The sequence below is a fragment of the Zingiber officinale genome, chromosome 5B (genome assembly GCF_018446385.1).
Source record: "Zingiber officinale cultivar Zhangliang chromosome 5B, Zo_v1.1, whole genome shotgun sequence".
In the NCBI taxonomy this organism is placed as follows: Eukaryota; Viridiplantae; Streptophyta; class Magnoliopsida; order Zingiberales; family Zingiberaceae; genus Zingiber; species Zingiber officinale.
The window spans coordinates 114,634,946-114,650,655 of NC_055995.1; positions in this window are offsets into that span (position 1 = coordinate 114,634,946).

Consider the following 15,710-nt stretch of genomic DNA (forward strand, 5'->3'; position numbering starts at 1 on the left):
TATTGTTGCAAGCTAAGTCTATCACCCTTTGCCACAAGAATGTCACTGAGAGCACAATTCTGCATGTTATACCAAATGAGCATCATTTCTATATAGATCTTTTGTAATATTCCAAGTGTGTATCTTGAACGATCACGTACACTCTATATGCCAAAGATAAAAGATGCATCACCAAGATCCTTCATTTCAAATTCACTAGACAAAAATGACTTGATCTCTACCAGCAAACTCTTATCATTACCTACCAATAATATATCATCCACATATAGAACAAGTATAATGAACTTGCTTCTACTGAACTTGATATATAAATCATGATCAATTGAATTCTCCTTAAAATCATATGAAGAAATCACTTGATTAAACTTTTGGTACCATTGATGAGATATCTGTTTTAAACCATAAATGAACTTCCTTAGTTTACACACTAGGTGCTTTGAATCTCCCGACTCAAAGTTCTCCAGTTGCACTATGTATATAGTTTTCTCAATGTTTCCATTGAGAAACTCAGTCTTAACGTCCATTTGCTGTAACTCTAGGTCATAATGAGCTACAAGTGTCATGATTACCCTAAGAAAGTTTTTCATTGAAACTGATGAAAAAGTCTTCTTGTAATCAATGTCCTCCTTTTGAGTGAATCCCTTAGTGACTAGGCGTGCCATATACTTTTCGATATTGTCATGTGAATCCCATTTGGTTTTAAATATCTATTTACAACCAACATGTTTCACACCTTTAGGCAATTCGACAAGTTTTCAAACGACATTGTCCACATAGACTTCATCTCTTCCTTCATGGCTTTGATCTATTTTTCTATATGAGAGCATTGTTTAACTTCTTGGAAGGATATGTGATCATCTTCCAACCCAATATCAAACTCATGCTCTTAGAGATATATATAATCACAAGACATTTTAGATCTTCTTTCTCTAATGGATCTCCTTAGTATCACTTGATTTTGAGGTAGTTGGGAGTCATTCTCAACAATAGGAGAGAATTCCTATATTTGAGGTGATTTTACCTTCCAATTGAATTGGAGGGGACATAGAAATATCATGGTCAACTATCCCTTCCAGTTGTACAACTTCAACTATATGTGGAATGGTAATTATTTTACTATTAGCTACATCGATAATTAGCATATTAGGATCATCAATGTTCTCTTGAAATAATATTTCTCTAGTTTTATCACTCCCACCATTCTCAATAAATTTTGACATTTCCCATCTCGAAAAAGAATTTACTTAAGGAGTTGAAAATCTTGAACCTCTTGTGTTTTCAGAATATCCTACAAAATGGCAGCTAATGGTTCTTGAGTTCAATTTTCTTTCATTAGGTCTATCAAACCTAACCTCAACTGGACAACTCCAGGCATGTAAATGCATAATACTAGGTGCTCTATATATCCACAACTCGTATGTAGTTTTTGTTACCGCACTACTAGGAACTCTATTAAGTAGATGATGTAGGAGGGGATCCAAATTAGATTTTTTTTTTAAAATAGTTATCTGTTAATTAAGTTTAGTTTATTTTTTTAGTTATATTTCATTTTCTCCTAAATCTTAGGGAACCAAGTCTTGTTAGTTAATTGATCCTATATCTTAGATAATAAGTCTTGTTAGTTAATTTATCTTAAATATTAAGGAATAAGTCTAGTTGGTTATTTTTTTCCATTTAGATTTTTTTGAGAGTTTTGAGAGCTATATAAACCTATGCTTAGATGATATTTATGATAAATTATTGTGATATTGAATCAATTGGTTTTGTTTAAGTCACGTTACAATTACATCTCTTTTTCTTTACGCTCTTGATTTCATAATAGGTTTAAGCTTAATTTAGGCTATTCCTTTTTTTTTTTTGTTACTTCTATCTTATTTTCTTGTTAATCCCTTTGCAACTTCATGTCCCAGAATAATATACATATTCTGCTCGACATTAGTTGGTATTAGAGCTCATTAAAATTTAATAGAGGGTCATCGTGGACATGGTCATGGTGGCAACAAGTAGGTTCCGAATCAGGAAGCCCAACACCGTGATTGTAATATCCAAGATGTAATGATAATTCAAGATTTGCATAAACAAGTTATGGAATTAACCCAACATCTAGCAGCACGAGATTTGGAAGATCGTGAGATCTTTAATCATAACTCTGAGTCTACTTTTGAGAATTTATATCACCATCATACTACATACCGAGAACACCATGGTCGAGAGAAACTATATGGAGACTTTGGTTTCCAAGTTGATATTCTTGAATTTTTTTGCACATTACAAGCGGAAGGCTTCATTGATTGACTTAACGAAGTAGAAAAGATTTTTGAGTACAAGGAAGTACTTGATCATGTCAAAGTAAAATTGATCGTTATCAAGTTCAAAGGTCGAGTCTCAGTATAATAGGAGCAACTTCAGTGATCACGAGAGAGACAAGGTAAATCCAAAATCACCGATTGAGAAAAATTGAAAAAACTGATGAGAATCCACTTTCTTCCCATTAGCTATGTACAAACGTTGTTTCAATAACTTCATACATTGAGGCAAGAGCTAGAATCGTCAACGACTATACGGAGGAATTCTATCACCTTATTGCTAGAAACGATCTATCTAAGACTGAGGAGCAAATGACAACACGATATTTAAGGGGATTACGATAGTCCTTACAAGATTCCTTAAGCCTCCATTCACTCTGGATTGTTTCAGAGGTTTATCAGTAAGCTCTGACTGTTGAAAAATAGTTAAACCGTAGACCAACAAAAAAGAGCAATTAAAACAATCGAGTTGTTCGCCCTCAGGAGTTGCGCCCTTCCTAGGAGCCATCACAAGGTAACTCTAAGACCTCTATCAAGTGTTTTTGATGTGGTGAACAGGGGTATCGAGCTTCAGATTGTAAAAGATCCCTAAATTAGAAAAACAAAATCCTACAATTGAGGAAGACATGGAGGATGAACCCAAACAGATTGATGAGCTGATTTACAACGATGATATTGATGACGAGATTCTTTATGAGGATGGTCATGAGACTCTCATTGTACGCAAGAGCCTACTGGTCCCCAAGGAAGAATCAGAAGATGATTGGCTAAGAACTAGCATCTTTCACACAATTTACATAGTTACAGACAAAGTTTGCAAGATGATTATTGATAGTGGAAGCTGTAAAAATATTATATCTAAAGAAATTGTACAAAAGCTATAATTGAAGACGAATCATCATCTAAAACTAGAGTTGTCAGATGTGCCAACTCATGGCGGGGCGGGTTAGCCATTTGGCGGGGTGGGCTGATCTGTCATCTTAGCCGGTTAGAAAATCACTAATCCAACACAATCCAAGGTGTGTTGTGAGTTAGGCTGGCCAACTTGCGGGTCCATCAATTTTTTTAAAAAATTTAAAAAGTTTAATATCTTCATGTTTTACTTCAAAATAATTTCATCAATCAAATATATCAAAAAACATATATTTTAAATATAAATGAGCACAAACGAATACACGTATTTGATTAAAAAACTATTTTTATTTTAAAATTATAATAAAGAAAGATAATAAATTAACATAAAACTTAACTTACATGTGATTTTCAACCCGCATGTCAACCCAAGTCCATCGCGGGCTGACCCGCGCGGGTCGCAGGCTTAGGCAGGTTGGCCCGCAATGAGTTTGGGTTGATAAAATTTTTATTGATGTAATTTACACTAACGGTCTAACTTAAGTTTTGATAAACAAGTGAGTTAAGTTAAGTATTGTCATAGTCTAACCTTGTTATTGAGTATGCAAGGTTGACTAATCCAGTCAGGATGTTCAATTCCTGATTGCTTGAAGACTAGATGTGTGATTCCGACAAGTCGGGATGTTCGATTCCTAACAGGTTGAAGTCCAGATATGGGATTCTGGCAAGGGTCGGGATATGCGATTCCCGATTAGAGAAGACCGAATGTGCGATTCCGATAGGCCGAGATGTGTGATTCCCGATTGGAGAAGATTAGATGTGTGATTCTGGTAGATTATGATGTTTGATTCCTGAAGTCTGGATGTATTATTTCAGAGATAACTCTATACTTGGTAAGAAGAGGTAAGTTGTAGGAGGAGAGTGACGAAGTGAGGACGCGCCCCCGTTCGAAAGGATAGTAGCCGTCGGTCCAATTTAGGTTCATTTTAGAAACCTAAATTGAGACTCTGGCTAGATCCTGGTCTCAGGGAGATAGGATCTAATTAATACTTTTTATTATTATTGTACTAACATTGTCTTACAGGTTATTGGATTAACACTTGTAGCAGGGCAAAAAAAAAAAAAAACAAAAGGCCTCGGCTGAACAATGTCCGAGACGCCTTCTATGAAAGGTGTCTTCTACAGGATAAAATTTAGACTTTATCGTAGATAATGAGCGGGTGGTTCAAGATCAAATTCCTCACATTAGATGTGCTTTCAAAGCTATAGAAGGTGCCTTCCATGCTCAGTAAAAGGATGTTTCGTCCAAGACTTCATTATCAACTTCTATACAAGCTTCTACGCATCCAATCGACTTTCCGACTGCTCTGACTTGCTGTTGCTGCCTTGCTACAACTCTGCAACGTTCGACTGCCACCAAGAAGCCACCCAAACACCAAGCTCAAGCCGACCAACTACAAACAGTGTTTGGTAATGAAATTAATAAATGTACTTAATTTCTACAAATGGGAAGTGTAGTGTGTTACACTTCTCTGACTCTTTTTATACTCGATCCCCTCTTTTGGTAATTTTGAAAGAGATATTTAGTGGATTACCTGTCAATAGGTCCACGAGACCTGGGTCTTGAAGTAGGAGTTGTCAAAAGTTCCAAACCAAATAAAAATTCTTGTGTTTGTGTCTTTTTTATTTCTGTCTACTTTTTTTCCAATGCGTACTCTTGTTTGTAAAATGAAAAAGATAAGTTTTTTAGAACCACGTGATTCACCTCCCTCTCACGTGTGTCTCGATCCAATAATTACAACTCAATCTGCTTAAATTATTTGGTGGGGGCAAGCCAACACGATGGGCACAACCCAAATTTATAGCTCTATCCAAAATCCTACAAGTTGTCATGGTTGAGCAAAGGGAGCAAGGTAACATAGGAGGTTCCTTTTAACTTTTTCTATTCAATAGATGAATGACATTTATTATTGGGATGACCTTGGCAATATGCTCATAGCATCATCCACGATGGACGAAAGAACACGTACACCCTCAGCATCAAAGGGAGGAACATCGTATTGGCTCATTGACGAGAAGGACCCCCTTTAAATTTAGTAACCAATAGCTCTATACTACTTTCTATGTCCAGATTTTTGAACGAGATGAAGAACGAAGACATGGTCTATGTTTTGCTTCCTTATAAAGGCGATGAAATAGAGCTAGACTCGGATCTACCAGCTGAGGTACAACAACTCCTATTTGACTTTGTTGATTTGATGGCTAAAGACCTTTCTCCGAGACTTCCCTTTATTAGAGACATTCAACAGCAGATTGACCTCGTCCTGGGGTCAATCTTACCTAACCGGCCGGCATACCATCTTAGCCCTAAAGATGCCGAAGAGCTACAACGACAAGTTGTAGAGATATTGAGACAAAGTTATATTCGTGAGAGTATGAGCCCTTGTGTAGTCTCTACACTACTCGTGTCAAAGAAAGATGGTTTGTGGCACATGTGTATTATAGCAGAGACATCAATAAAATCACGGGGAAGTATAGATTTCCGATTCCTCGCTTAGATAATATGTTGGATCAACTTTTATGTTCAAAGATCTTCTCCAAGATCGATCTTAGGAGTAGATACCACCAAATTCGAATCAAGTCTGGAGATGAATGAAAGACCATCTTTAAGACACAACATAGATTGTACGAGTGGATGGTCATGAGTTTCGGATTGTCCAAGCACCTAGCTCATTCATGAGATTCATACATCAGATCTTGTGACCTTTCATGGGAAGATTTGTGGTTTTATGCTTTGACGACATCCTCATTCATAGTCCGACATGAGATTTGCACCTTGATCACCTCCGTATTATTTTTTAGAAGCTAAAGGCTGGACACTTGTTCATCAACAATAGGAAGTGTTCTTTTTTCACGACATCAGTTTCATTTCTTGGATTTATAGTGTCTACTGATGGTGTTTATGCAGATCCATCAAATATAGACGTAATTTTAGGGTGGTCGAAGGAAAAAAATCATTCATGAAGTCTGAAGTTTTCATGGATTGGCCTCTTTCTACAATCGATTTATCTGAAATTTCAGCGCCTTAATTGCTCCTATCATTGAGTATCTCAAGGAGAGTGAGTTCAAGTGAACTGAAGCGGCTACGACTAATTTTCAATTGGTGAAGTAAAAGATGACCGAAGCACCAATTCTAACACTTCCAGATTTTGACAAACTATTCGAAGTAAACTATGAATCATTTAGCATTGACATTAGTAATGTTCTAAGTCAATCGGGACACCCTATTGCCTTTTCAGTGAAAAACTATCTGGTGCTAAAAAAAATTACTCTACTTATGACCTGGAATTTTACGCTATTGTGTAATCCTTGAAGCATTGGTGTCATTATCTTGTGCAGAAGAAATTTATCTTATTTACTGATTATGAGGCTTTAAAATACATCAACGACTAACACAAGCTGAGTAGTCAACACATTAAGTGGGTAAACTACTTTCAGGAGTTCACCATCAAGCTGAAGCATCAATTTGGGAGTCTCAATCGTGTTGCAAATGCTCTAAGCCGTTATTCCTCCCTACTTACTACCATGACTATTAGGGTTGCCAGCTTTGGATCTTTCTTAGATATATATATTGTTGATCCCTCCTTCGGCAAGATACTTCAGGAGGTAACTAATGGGCTTCGCAATGATTGATTCTACGCAATGGTTATCTATTTCATACACTATGATTATGCATTTCAGACTGTTGCTTAATGCCCCATAATATCAGTGAATTGCATAATGAAAGACACTTCGATCGAGATAAGAAATTAGTCCTAATCTCTTTCGACTTCTATTAGCCCAAGCTAACCAGTGACATAGCTCATTTCGTGGATAGTTGATTTGTTTGTCAACAATCTAACGAAACCCTCACCAATGCTGATTTATATACTCCCTTATCAATTTCTAAAGTCTCTTGGTGTGAGGTTAGCATAGATTTCGTATTTGGTTTATCCTGCATCCAACGGATCGCAGATTCTATTCTAGTGATGGTGGACTGATTCTCCAAGATGACTCACTTTGTGGGATGTAGAAAAACTATGGATGCTGTTCGGATTGCCACCCTCTTTTTCAAAGATATTGTGTGTTTACACATTATTCCTCAAACTATTACTTCATATTATGATACTAAATTTGTTAGTCAATTTTAGAAGACTTTATGGGAAAAGCTAGGGGCAAAGCTAAACTTCGGTATCACCTATCATGCTCAGACGGATGGTCAGACCGAGGTAGTGAACCGAAACTTAGGAAATCTTCTGAGATGTCTCACAGGAACCAAACCAAAGCAATGGAATCTAGTTTTACCTTAAGTAGAATTCGCATACATTAGATCAAAGAATAGGACCACTGGTTTAAATCCTTCTGAAGTTGTTTATCGATAAAACACATCCGGGGTACTAGATTTAGTCCCTATTTCACGTCCAAGACAAACTAACCCTAAGGTTGAGGAGATGACTAAGCATCTTCGGGTCATCCATGAGCAAGTTAACCAAGCTATTCAAGAAAGCAACACTGAGTACAAGATCAGGCTAGATTAACATCGATGTTAGGTTCTTGTTGACATTGATGATATGGTTTGGGCAGTATTAATTCGTGATTATTTCCCTATTGGTGAATACAACAAGCTCAAAGATCAGAAAATTGGACCTTGCGAGATACTAGAAAAGATTAGTGACTATACCTATAGGTTGCAACTTCCTAGTCATTTAAAAACTTCTGATATTTTTAATGTAAAACACCTAAGTCATTGTGCTTTGGAGCTAGATACACCCACCTTAAACTCGAAGGCGAGTTTTTTTCAACTCCAGACGACTGATGCAGGAGGGGATCCAAATTAGATTTTTTTAAGTAGTTATCCCTTAATTAAGTTTAGCTTATTTTTTTAATTATATTTAATTTTATCCTAAATTTTAGGAAATCAAGTTTTGTTAGTTAATTTATCCTAAATCTTATAGAATAAGTCTTGCTAGTTAATTTATCCTAATCTTAGAAAATAAGTCTTGTTAATTAATTTATCATAAATTTTAGGGAATAAGTCTAGTTGAGTTTTTTTTTCATTTAATTTTTTTTTAGAGTTTTGAGAGCTATATAAACCTACGCTTAGATGATATTTAGGATAAGTTATTTTGATATTGAATCAATTGGTTTCGTTTAAGTCACGTTATAGTTACATCTCTTTTTCTTTGCGCTCTTAATTTCATAATAAGTTTAAGCTTAATTTAGGCTATTTCTTTTTTTTGTTACTTCTCTCTTGTTTTCTTGTTAATCCCTTTGTAACTTCACATCCCAGAATAATATATATATTCTACTCGGCGCCCTAGCATCTGTTGGTGTTGCAAGGTTGTAAACATAGTCCCACATTGAAAACACATGGGAAAAATCATGAGTTTATAAAGAGAAAAATATCTCCATTGGTATGAGACCTTTTGGGGAGAGCCAAGAGCAAAACCATGAGGGCTTAGGCCCAAAGTGGACAATATCATGCAATTGTAGAGATATCTAAATTCTTTTCGATCCTACAATTGGTATCAGAGCCTGGACTGCCAGAAGGTTTAACCACCGACTATGCACAAGAGCTATGGTCTGATTGAGTCATATGGGTACAATATTGACCTCGAACAAAGAAAGTGAGGGCTCCTATGTTCGGATCAAGAGGACTAGATACCAGGCAGGAAGTCCTAGTTGCATCTAGGCAAGGAAGTCCTAGTAGGTCAGGTGGACCGAGGGGCAGAAAGACCTGGTGGGTCGAGGATCGGACATGGGAAGCCTGTGGTCCTTTGTTTGAGGGGGGATTATTGGTGTTGCAAGGTTACAAACATAGTCTCACATTGAAAACATATGGGAAAGATCATGGGTTTATAAAGAGAAAAATATCTCCATTGGTATGAGGCCTTTTGGGGAGAGCCCAAGAGCAAAACCATGAGGACTTAGGCCCAAAGTAGACAATATCATGCAATTGTGGAGATATCTAAATTCTTTTCGATCCTACAACATCAAATCCTTACCTCACAGATCTCACCCCTACATAATGGAGAGTACTTACCTTCCCTTCTTCGTTTCTTTGACAAAAGCCCTCGCCTAGCCATTTCGCATCACCAGTGAGATGACTGAAGACCTCTACATCCGATCGCGACACCCTCAGAGGAATCACCCACATGAGGTGGTGCCTGGTCAGGTCTCAGAGACCGGTGGAGGGCTCCGTTGCAAGTGGCGGTGATGAAGAGAAGAAAGGGGGAAAACAACGATTCGGGAAAAATCGTGAAGAGGAAAGAAATCGGCACCGCTAGGTATATCTTTTATACCTATGTTAATTAAACCCTAACCCCAGTCTAATTAAAGCAATCAACTCCCTAATTTGGGTATCTTATGTTTCCCTCAACCTTCACCCCTCTATCCTCTTGAAACGTATCGTACAAGTTCATTTATAATTCCAGAAAAATTTCAAAAATTCGTAGAAAATTTTATAACCTAATTCCCTTAATAAGCACTTGTGTGACCTTAGAAAATTTCATAAATAAAAATTCCTTAATTACACTCGTGATACCTTACACTTACTTTTATCATTGTCTTTTTCTTCCTCTTGTCAAATAATGAGATGAGGATGCATAGTGAGTACTATGAGATGTGTCATCCATGAATCTCTCTTCTTCCTATACACACTGAGCTATGAACTCATTTAGTGTTCATTTGTCATTTTGAGTATTATAAATAATCTTAAAAGGAGTGAACTATATAGGCAGAGAGATTAGGATAATGTTCACAAGGACACTTTTAGGCATGTCTAGCTTTAGTGTCTTAAGTCTTGTAATCAAGTTGGACATCTCCATGATGTACTCTCTAATGCTACCCTTCCCATTGTACTGCATGAACACTAACTTCGTGAGAAGTGTAGTAATCTCGACATTTTCGTTTGAGGTGAATCAACCACTAATTACTTAAGGAAAGTTTTACCATCCTCATTCTCTGTTATTGAACCCCTAAGTGATTCTAGAATAGACATCCTCATGATCATCAAATTCATGTGATTTGATCACTCCCACTTATCAAAGATCACCTTTTAATCCGCAGTGGAATCATTATTTAAAGGTGCAAGGCTATAATGCCTAAATACAAAGTCTATATCTATGCAGCCCAACAAAATTATAATATGCTCTTTTCATTGTCCAAAATTTATGCTAGTAAGTATGGGGATATTGTTCAAATTAGCAGGCATTGAGAGTACTTTATAAACAAAAACAAAGAACATAACTTAATTTAACAAACAATGCATGTATCTTTATAGTTGTGCAATAACAAAATACAACAAACAAAACATGCAACTATATGACCATTAATAGAGATACCTAATGCTACATTACATTAAGTCTTTAGACTAAATTGTAACTTGCTATTGGTATTTTCCAAACAACGTGTAATTACCTTCATCCACCATATAACTCGCTTTCCTTTGGGCCGACGCATTATACACATGATACTTTATTTATGAGCTTCTTTAGTTATATGATTTTTTCAACTATCACTTACAATACTTTTAATCGGTCACGTAGTACCCTTCTTTTGGGCCGACACACTCTGTGCATGACTTAGAAATTTAACTTAATTTGTGAACTTCCTTAAACATATATCCGACATAAGAATGACTTTCCTTTGGGCTAATCATCCTTAGTATAGATATACATCCCTCTATGTTAATACTTTTAGCCTCTATAATAGTTCTCACTTTGGTGATAATATAGATTCGACTAAGCGGCAACGGTAAAGAAGATCCAGGAAAAACTGTTAAAAACTGAGCTAAATTTAGTTATCAAACGATTGGTATTTGATACCAATCGATTGACACCCTTCTTAATTGATTAAGAATAGATTAGAATCAATTCACACACACGCTAATGGATTGCCCAACATTGGTAATCAATTAGTACACAACAATCGATCCCTCGATCGATTTCGAATATTACTACTTGTAGTTCATCCACTCTAATCAATTGGTGTAATTGATTGATGAACGACAATCGATTCAGAAACCCTCTGTGGACAACTTAATGAACTATAATCGATTGCCCAATCAATTGGTGAATACCAATCGATCAGTGGATCAATTCAGGAACTCTTTGTGGGTGTAAATTAGGTTCAAGTAATTGATTGACTCAATTAATTGGTAAACATCAATCGATCAACCCAATCGATTTGGAATCGTGTCGTAATCTGGCAATCCCAATTGATTTGGCCCTCATACTAATCGATTGGTAAACACCAATCAATTTGTGAGCCTTCGTCATAATTTGGCAATCCCAATCGATTGGTAAACACCAATCAATTAGCTCAATTGATTTGGGAACTCTCTATTCGTGATTTTAGGCATCTTAATCGATCGAACCCATATAATAATCGATTAGTGAAAACCAATCGATCACCCAATCGATTGGTAACTGAAAAATATGATTTTCGATCATGATTTTTCAGCCCAAAGAACCCTAAAATCGCATGACCAATCGTGTTCTTTTTCGATCTCAAAGATAATGCAAAAATCTCGATTCAGAGGTTAAATCCTAACCTATCCATGCTAAATTCAAAGGATATACATCAATTTCGCTCATCCATATGGAATCTGTTGAGGGGATGAGAATCAGATATATGACAGCATATATGGTAGCATAGTCTTTTAGTATAAGTGGGAGATTGTTGGAATGTATACTATAAGCCTAGCTTTTGTATGAACATCTGGGTTTGAGATATTTTGAAATGAGAATCACTTTGATCAAATGTCTGCATTTTATATTTATATATATGTCGATGCAGTTGTCCATTCAATTTATATTATAGATAACATGGTGTGTGGTGCCACACAGAAGATCATGTTATCGGTGTCTTATAAATTATAAATAGTAGCTCACAACCAAGATGGATAGGGGCAAACAATTAGAATGGTTGTAGTGTAATTTGGTATTAGTTTGTCTTGACTATAAAATTACACAAGTACACTATGTGTGTATTGAGCAGGACCATTTAAGATTGTTCGATTTATACTTACTACATAAAAGAACAGAACCTCTATTATTATGGATGTGCGTACTCTTAATCCCGATATAATAACAAACACATATACTTAGTATTTATTTCTTTAACTTATCAATGGGTGAGATTTATTCGTTAAATCAATAGGCCCGATAAGTAGGAAGATAGTACCATTTATATGATATGTTATTGATTATAAAAGGAAATTGTGCCCTATTTATTTAGGTTGATGATGTTCCCTTGAGGAGCTCATAAGGATTATCATGTAAACTCTGCAGGTGGACTTAGTCCGACATGATAATAAAGTTGAATGGTACTATTCTTGGAGTCAGATGTTAATTAAGTGAGTTGTCAGTAACTCATTTAATTAACGGACATACGATATCTTAAACACAGGGAGATTAACGCACTCATGATAAGTAGGAGTCTATATTGTAATATGGGATTGGTGCGGTAGTTCAATAATAACCCTTTAGTGGTATGAGTTATTATTGATGAACTTGAGTTGGGTGTTCGGGTCGAACACAGGAAGCTCAAGTCCATCAGGAGGCCAAAATCAATTCCTCCTCTCGGTCTCTGTTGTAGTCTTTATAAAGTCTCACATTCACCCATTTTCGTTTTGCTTCCTACCCAAGAATGGGGTCGGCCACATCCTTGCTTGGTGCCCAAGCAAGGGGCCGACCAAGCCTTGCTTGTTGCCCAAGCATAGGGTCGACCAAGCCTTGCTTGGTGCCCAAGCAAGGGGTCGGCCACAATAAAAGAAAAAAAAGGAACAAGAAAATAAAGGAAGATTTTTTTTCTCTCAACAGAATTCTAAAAAAATCTGTTAATTTTTCTCTTTTTTTTTTATCTGGCACCAAGGATTATAAAAGGAGAGGAGGTTGTGCCACAAAAAAAATAAGTGATAAGTTTTGTTTTTCTCCACAACCTAAGAACCCTCTCCTTTTCTTTCCTCTAGGGCAGGCACCCCACATCTTTCTCTCTTTTTCTTTCCTCTAGGGTCGGCGCCTCACATCCCTTTCTTCCTCCCTTTCTTCCCTCTAGGGCCGGCGCTCCATCTCTCCTTGGTGGTCGGGGCTTGGAGGAGCAGAAGAAGAAGAGAAGAAGCACCTAGGTGGCCGGCGGTTTGGAGGAAAAGAAGAAGAAGGAGGCACTCCCTTTTGCTTTGCATTCTTTGGTGGTAAGCGGCTTGGAAAGGAAGAAGAGGTTCGGGTGTTTTGTCTTGGTAGATCGTCGCCCACACGACGTCCAAGAAGAGGAGAGGAATGCGGCAGAAGATCAAGAGGTCTTTAGTTACGAAGAAAAGTACAACTAATTCTTTAATTCCGCTGAGTAATTGGTTTTGTTTTCTTCGTGTCAATTTTGGATATCGATTTGAATACCAACACAAGAGGCCAGGGATCTTGTGCTTCGATCAAGGTGCGCTTTGATCAATCAAGATCTTGTTTGATTGATTAAACACTTGTCTGATCGAGCATGTGAGTTGCTAGGAAAGGTTCTGTGCTCGTACAAAATTTTTGTACAAGGGGTTTACATAGAACGGAATTCCTAGTGCCAATAGAATCTATTGGTGTAGTGGGGTCAACAAGAGGAGGGTGAATTGCTTATAAGAATAAAATAAAACCCTTTCCCGTTCTTTTGACTTGTATTAGTAGGACAAGTCTTTAAGCAACAACAATAGGCGAAATAACAACTTAAAAGGAAAATAAGTAAGCGACTATGATTTTTGCTTAGTTACAACGTAGGTGGTTATTAATCCAAGGCAGTTGCAAAACTCTACTAAAAATGTCTCCTTTGATGAAGGCAGAGAAGTCTCTTACACTCTTTGAAAAGCTCAGAAAGTTGCTGGAAGTTAATACAGAAGTTGTTATCTAATTCTTAGCTCCAGGGGTCTTTTTATAGCCCCTGAAAAATCTTATCCGAAGTTAGAAGGCGCCTCCAACAAGATGGAAGGCACCTCTAGCGAGGCAAGAGAAGATAATGTTTTATCTTCGTTAACGATCGCTTTTCCCTAGTTTAAGGCACCTTCCATAAAGGCTCGAAGGCGCCTTCAACCCCGAAAGGCGCGAGGGTGCCTTCAATACCATTGAAGGCGTCTTCAACAGTTGCTACCGAGCTCCAAATTTCTCCTTTGGTTCTTCCGCTGCTCCGCTCGCTTGGGTAATTCCGGTCATTTAGAATAGGGTTGATCCGAACCCATTTTCTGACCTTCTCCTCGAGCAGGCATCCTCCCCGACTTTTCTTCTCTTGAATGTCGTGCACGTTCTTCTCGTCCACCGGTGTACTCTTCCGCAGCATCTCGTCCCTCGAACACATCAAGCTCGTCAGCTCTCTTCCGTGTCATCCTTCTCGCTAGCTGCATCTTCCGCTCGACTTCTTATGTTTCTAAACTCCTGCATACTTAGACACAAGGATCAAATACAACAGGACCTAACTGAACTTAGTTGATCATATCAAAACTATCCCTGGATTCTAACAGAATCAAATGCAAAATTTAATATGTATGTGTTAAATTGTTAAAAAATAATCCTTATGCCTTAAAAACTGACAATAAACTAATCTTTAGCTCTGATACCAATTTTTAGAATTGTGATGCATCAATAATGAACTAAATGATGCATCTAAAATAGGATTTAGTTATCATCAATTTCTAAAGTAACATCACAAATCGAAACAGTAGTTAGCAAAGGACTGACCTGAATCTATCGCAAATGACTATTGCTTTTTACCTATCGTCGGAGATCTTGCAAACACAAAATATTCTTCTACAAGAGTAGGCGACAACAATCCGTATTCTTTCTCAATGGGGAAGAAAGGAGGTCAATGAAGAAGCTCAAGAACATACCATAATCTATAAGCATTTTTCTTTATATACTAAGTTCATTCTATAGAGACTATCCACATTAAAATTCATCCATCATTAACATCTCATTAATATTAATGTATATACTTTGAATCAACATCTATTTAATTTAAACCTTATTTATATCTAATTAAATATTAGATCACTTAATTAAAATTTATTTTCTTTTAGTGACGATTAGTTGTATATATGTTAATTAAATATAAACTTACTTTATAGAAATTAAGTTGATCCGTATAAATTTAATCGGATTTAGTCCGCGCTGCATGTCCTAGTTGGCTTAGTTGATCGGATTGCAAACCATGCAAAAGCGGGAGAGATCATGTCACGTGCATGGGAGTGTAGCCGATGACCGGCTACTAGCCGTCTTGATCAGCTTGCCCAACTAATCCACTCGGTCGACTCATCCAATTGAAAGGTGAGAGGTGTTCCATTTGGTGGGAGAAGGTGGCATCACATACATCACTTCCTTTCTACATATTGCTCCATACACTAAATAATAATAATGGCTCTAAATTCTAATTAAGATTTAGGCCACCTAACAATGTGACTTTTCATTATTAGATTCATTAACAAAGACACTTCAACTGCCTCATAGAACAAGTCAAAGTCAAAGGCATAGTAAGTTACTCTCT